This window comes from Cupressus sempervirens, chromosome 9, assembly GCF_028749045.1.
Source record: "Cupressus sempervirens isolate cs-2001-9-10 chromosome 9, ASM2874904v1, whole genome shotgun sequence".
Taxonomy (NCBI): domain Eukaryota; kingdom Viridiplantae; phylum Streptophyta; class Pinopsida; order Cupressales; family Cupressaceae; genus Cupressus; species Cupressus sempervirens.
Window position 1 is genome coordinate 455960934 of NC_143126.1, and position 6750 is coordinate 455967683.

Here is a 6750-nt window from a genome sequence, read left to right on the forward strand (position 1 = left end):
ATTTTAATTCAATTCACATTTTTGTTGTATCCTCTGTTGTATGTGATGCTTTATACTCAGTTTCCTTACTGTACTACATTATCTTTATGTTTTGTTACTGCACAACATTCTTTTTCAAATGCTAATTTAGATTGCAGCCTCCCTTATGTAGTCTATAAGACAACTAAACCCTTTCTTTTAAATAGAAAACACTCTGTACTATTGAAATTGCTTGTTTTTTAGACCCTTGATTCATCAAGTGAGATAATTCATAATTCATTTGAGGAGTATGTTAGTAATTTAGGAAGCCCTTAGACCATCTCTCCATGGAGTCGAGCACAATTCTGAATTACCATTAAGCAAACTTCACCAACAATGGGGCTATCTCACAGTTAGCTTACACATAGGACAATGATCTAGAGAAATCTTCAATGGTCCACTAAAGTGTTATGAATATACTAAGCTACTTTCATTAGAATATATGTAATAATGTAATTTGCAAACAACTTAATCTAGCATAAATCTTTAGCTATACCACTTCCTCAACTGAAAATGAATGTTTTGGAGCACTTTTATAATTTTAGAAGCTTGTTTGAAATATAGCAACAAGTAGTAAAAAATTTTATAGACTGTATTCCCTAAATAGTGGGTATGCCTAAGGGTCTGCTCATATTAATGGAGGATAGCACACAAAAGTTGACAAATAGCAAGTAGTTTCCCTGTGTATAGGAATTTACTCTATACTACTAAAGTTTTCACAGTCTAAAGACTTACACAATTGGAATTTTCTTGAAAAAGTTTTTGATGATCGATGATTTGGATCAAACGATATGGTCTAGTGCATTTATTCTCAAAATATCCAATTACAGTTATTATAGAATCTAATTTCAACTCTATATTTTTGGGTATAGTAAAGTTAAAACTTCTCGACATAAACATGTCTAACACCTTTATTAGAAAAATATAACATTGTGTCCATTCTGAATCACGGTGATAAATCCTTGAGTTTACATCATCTCTTTCCTGTATTCAAATTCACTTTACTAGCTATCGTCAACCATTCTGCAGCAGTTGTTTATCAACACTCAAATGCATTCTTCTAGTTTTATATTGTCCATTATATTTTGGGCTAAGAGTATATTCCTTCTCTCGTAGAGATCAATTGACAATAGTGAACCTTATCAGACAAGGGAAGATAGTAATTTGACTCTATTCTTCGATTATAGGACAATTTGATCTTTATGAGTTCCATTTAGCTCTATGTTGACCTATATTGATTGTGGTCTATGAACCCTCAAGAATTGTAAAGAGTACTATTCTGAACAATAATTATAATATGCTTTGCAACCATGTTGCGATGCAGGACCACTGTGACGGATGACTTCATCCAGCATGTGGATATGTACAAAACCTATATTGATGAAACAGAAACCTCTATGCTCACTCAGGAGTTGTTTGTGTAGCACCACTTGATTACATATCGACTACCACCACAATGCAATGTAGACCATCTCTTTATAGACCCACCTATCTCGGAGTTAATCACCTATCATACCTACATTTCGATGCAGATACATTACGTTCCAACTAAAATTTGGTTCCACTCACCACTTGCAAGTGATCCAGAGATCGGATATTTACTGGCTGGAACTACCCAACTATGTGCAGAATAGATGTTGTCAAGGCCACATGTGAGTAGTTTGACATTAAGGTCCTTGCACTACCATGGTGAGTTATTCAGACTGCAATTTGGCTCCATCTCAAGCACCATGTGGAATCAACATTTGGTAGAAAGGTGGTGGCCACAGGGGGTGTACTTAATGGTTCCAATTGAAGAGAGCATCAGAACAATCGCTACGGAGCAAATACCAACATGGACATGAACGGATTGCACCTTCTCCTCAATATTGCACCCTACCATAGCCAACTAGGGGCTCAAACGTCGTAGACTTGAACATCTTTATTGGTTTGATGAGTTGTACCCAATGTTTGAAGAATTTGTATCTCCCTAATTTCGGCATCAGCACATTTTTAACACAGTTGTTGCATTAATTGGCTCTGCGATATAGTGTTCGAGATGATAGTATGTCTATGTAATTATTGTACTGCATTGTGCAAAGATAATATGTATGTAACTACTCCACTACCTTAATGAAGTATACAACATTCTTCAACTGTAATCTTTTGGATGCATTATTTTAAATGGATTTAGTTGCTTGGATGTCTTAGTACGATATTTGACATCAATGTGAAATAGTCATCTTGTGATCAATAGTCTTCATAATATTATTTATCCAATTGAAACTAGATTAAACACCCTTTATTTTGCTTTGACACAAATGTGAAACAGTCATCCTATGATCAATAATCTTCATAGTATTATTTATCCAATTGAAACTAGATTAAAATTCCTGTATTTTTCTTGAGAAATCCATTCGTGATAATTCTGTGATATATAGATTCACAAACATTTCAGCTAATTTTCTAAATTCTTTTAACTGTTGTTCTTATTATATCAAGATCCTTCCTCGCTGATTTCATGAGGTGTAGCTAGTTACAAGCTCTTTTTCTTGCATCAAATCTTATCAATGCCACATCTTGGTGCAGTATGAGCCTCATTTCTATATTCTCATTGTGACTCAAATGTGTGACCTAATCTATCTTTTTCCATGGAATAATCTAGCCGCGTAATGCTTTAGAAGATTCAAATGATGTGATTGCCATCTCCAATAGTAGTCAAGAGAGCGACAACATGGCACAAGCAAACAATAGTGATGTAGAATCGGCGGTAATCTCTGTGACTGTACATGGATGTCCACAGAACACTGACATCGATGAAGTCTACCACAATATTGAGCAATATTGTGAAGCCATTATTCATGACATAAGGTGTGTGTCCAACATAATGGAGATCGCTACCACCACTAGTGTTGGAAGAATCAAACATGTTGTAGATACAGCAGAAGCAATGTGCAATGTGGAAAATGCATTCTACAAGTCATTGTGTCAAATTGTACATGCAAAGTTCTATGATGTGGATGTCTCTGACATATGAAAACAAGCATTCAACCATTATGTGAACAAAAAATGGCCACCTAATGATGGGTAGGATACTATAGCCCAGAATGTTGGTAGCACCATATTTGTTTTCCTATGAACATAATTGTAGATAGATGTAACTATACAAATCAATGGGAAATGTAAAAAAAAATTTGTCTTGTCTTGTACCATTGAGTCTTTATAACAGCGATAGCACATACACACAGATATGTAGAGGCATAACAAGTCTAAGTTGGATAGCCATATGACATACACGCAACTTTTGCATACATAGAAAGTGTTAATTAGATTTATGAATAGCAATGTACGGCTCTATTATATACATCAGCTTCTTATGTCTGTAAATGATTTTGAAATGATTTTCTTTGCAAAAGGATTCTGTACTTAAGTTGTTGGCTTGCATTTTTGTAAATACTCCAAAGTATAAACTTCCTAGTGATGTTTTGAGCTTCCATTAATTCCATTTAAGCATTGCTCTCATGCTTTGGATGTTCCAAGGGATGTTTTATTCTATTTATGCATTTTTCATGTGCTTTGGATGTACCAAGGGGTATTTATATTGTTGTCTATGGGACTCTACCTCTAAAATTTAATACCCAAGATTCTCTTTTTTCTACAGCATTTACTGAACTTAAAAAATTAGAGCCATATAAATGTGTGAATGATCATGCCAGTGCCAGCCAAGTTAGCAACTGCTTTCTTACATCATCTCTCCAATCAGCACCATTTGTCATCTGTGGTTTATTCTCAGCTTTGGAATCCACTCTTGATATTTCATGTTAGCAAAGGCAATAATTAGATATTCTACCTCTAATATTTAATACCCAAGATTCTCTTTTTTCTATTCCATTTTCTATACTTTCTTATTCCTATATTCTTATTTCTATAGTTTTTGGAAATGTTCTAAAACACAACTATTGGTTTTGAATGTTGTTCACTTTTCCTTTATCTTTACCCATCTTCTGTATTTTAGCTATAAAAATGGAGCTCCAACTATGAAAGATTGGAACTCCTCTTAATTCTTGGTTTGGGTTCCTTTCTTGAGGATTACAAGCCATTGATGGGTATTCATTGTTTAAGTTAACAATTCTTCTATGGTTGGTAGACACAAATTTGCAAGAGTTTTCCACACATGTTCTCTCTGTTTTTCATTTTGTAAAAGTAAATATGAGCATTCCTTGGACATAGTTTCCACACACAAGTTTCACTATATTCATGCTTACTGAAGATGGGTATTCTGAAGAGTTTGGCCCTAAAAATAGTTGTTTTATCACTGCATAGACTAATTCTTTATCTTCTTGTATAGACTCATGACTTATATTTCCCTCTCTATTAACAAATTTCAAACTAAGAACTCATATTTCCCAATGAAATTGCTAAAAATTATGTGAAGAATCCCACTACATTAGTTTGGACTTTGGAGAATACAATTTTGACTCACATGTGACCGATGGAAACCTCTACTTGCAGACTGACATCACTTCTGAAAGCGTTGATAGTGAGCTTCTCAAAGACCTTGGGAAAGCTTGTCCAACTTAGCACCAATTACTGGTAACTTTACCCAACTCAACTTCATCTGCCAAATTTGACATCACTTCTAAAAGTGGTGATACTTAGCTTCTCAAAGAGATTGGGGAAAACTTGTCCAACTCAGCACCAGTTATTGGTAACTTTACCCAACTCAACTTCATTTGTAAAGTGTTTTCCAACTACTTGTTGGGATATTACAAGTGTTATCTTTGTCACCTCTAATCTGATGTAAAATTTGGCTTGCACCCCAAGTTACTAAGCTGCCTATAGAATAGAGGAGGTTAATATCATGTGTACTTGTATTACCAGTAGAGAAAATAAATGAGAATAGTATTTGTATCCATCATATAGTTGTAATATGTATTAAACATATTAATAAAAAGTGTTTCTTCAGCATTTTAATTCACTTCACATTTCTGTTGTATGCTCTGTTATATGCCCTGCTTTATACTCTGTTTATTTATTGTGCTACATTATGATGGTACATGAAATGTAAGGTTCTTCAGTGGCTCTATTTTCCAGCATATTATGATGTTTAATAGGTTATGTATGCATATAAATTTCATATACCTATGCTTTTCAAATAATGGATTTGAAGGAAGTAGTCTACCTTGACCAGGATTAAATTATTTTTGGCCCAAGTTGATTGTGCATGTCATGCATTATTTGTGCTTGTATGTGTTATGCCTTCCCTACATGTTGCACACACATGCATGTGTTTGTGCCTTATGACTATCTCCTAGCACATGGGAGTAAACTACTATTGCAGCCCACCACATATTGTCCTCCTCTTCACCCTTCACCTCCTCTAAAGGAGTGGCTACATTTTTTACATAGCTTATATTTAAGGGAGCTCCACAAAGGCCCTCATTTCCCACATAGAAAACAACACCAAATGTGTCCAGATGTCTTGCCTGTGGAATCTTCCCAAACAAGTTATTGTAGGACATGTTTAAATAGCTCGGCATGTTGAGGCTTCCCAAGCTATCTCAGATTGGACCAATTAGCAACTTCTTTCTTAAATCATCTCTCCAATCAGCACCATCTATTTTCCACATCACGCATGCTTTAGTTTAGATACTTTAGTTTCAGCTCTTAGTATTTACGATTAGCAAAAACAAGCAATATATACGGTCAAATTCAGATTTCACATTGTCTAAAAAAACCCAGGACAAACCTCATGTAGATTCTCTACATTGTAGTTGAGATCAACAATTTCATGTAGATCCTCTACATTGTAGCTAAGATCAACAATTCTTTATTCATCACACATTAATCTTGCATACTATGTAGATGACTGTCGTGCACTTCAAATACTAAGTTTGTACAATGAACAAAGATACCTTCTGATACTTCTTGTTCTGATATATAGAAATGATTAGAACATAATATGTGTTATATTCATTATGATTTCGACAATAAAGTGGGATCTAACATAACCTTAAATGCATCTTTATATCCACTCTACATTCCAGTGCAACTAAAGTATTGCGCATTATGGATACACTTACACCAAATGCTATACATCAATTGATTGCTAGACAAAATGTCACTTTGCCTATCGTGCAAGTATGTTCAGTTAGTAAACTCCGAGAAGGATTAGGTGAAGCAAGCCGCTACATCTTAGACATTTATGATGGTATGCATGTGCACCAAGCTTCACTACCTACAAAGGACAATGAGAATATTTCCCTTGGAAAAATCAAAGTGGGCTCAATAATACAGCTAACAAAATACAATTACTCTACAAAAAACAAAGCACGGTAAGACAATAGATGTCACACAAATCAGAATAGTTATGTTTCGTTCTTATGTCCTTTCATACCTATGATAGTTATCATCCTAACATTATTATTGCTATAAAATGTTCATATGAAGGTGGATTATCATTCTCACACTAGAATTGATATCTACATCGAATGACATAATTGGATCACCAAAAAAGCTCACACTAGAATGCACAGATGAAGCAAGAATGACTCTATTGCTACCAAATATGCATGACCAATAGAAGAACCATTTTGGCCTAACATTGCCATGTCCTCTCAAAGAGTTACTAGATATAATTACACCGATAAAGAATATAAATCCATACCAACCACAGTGAAACATTAAGGTTTGGGTAACTACAAAAAAGGAGGTTCATCACTATAAGACACAAAGAGGAGTAGGGAAAATGTT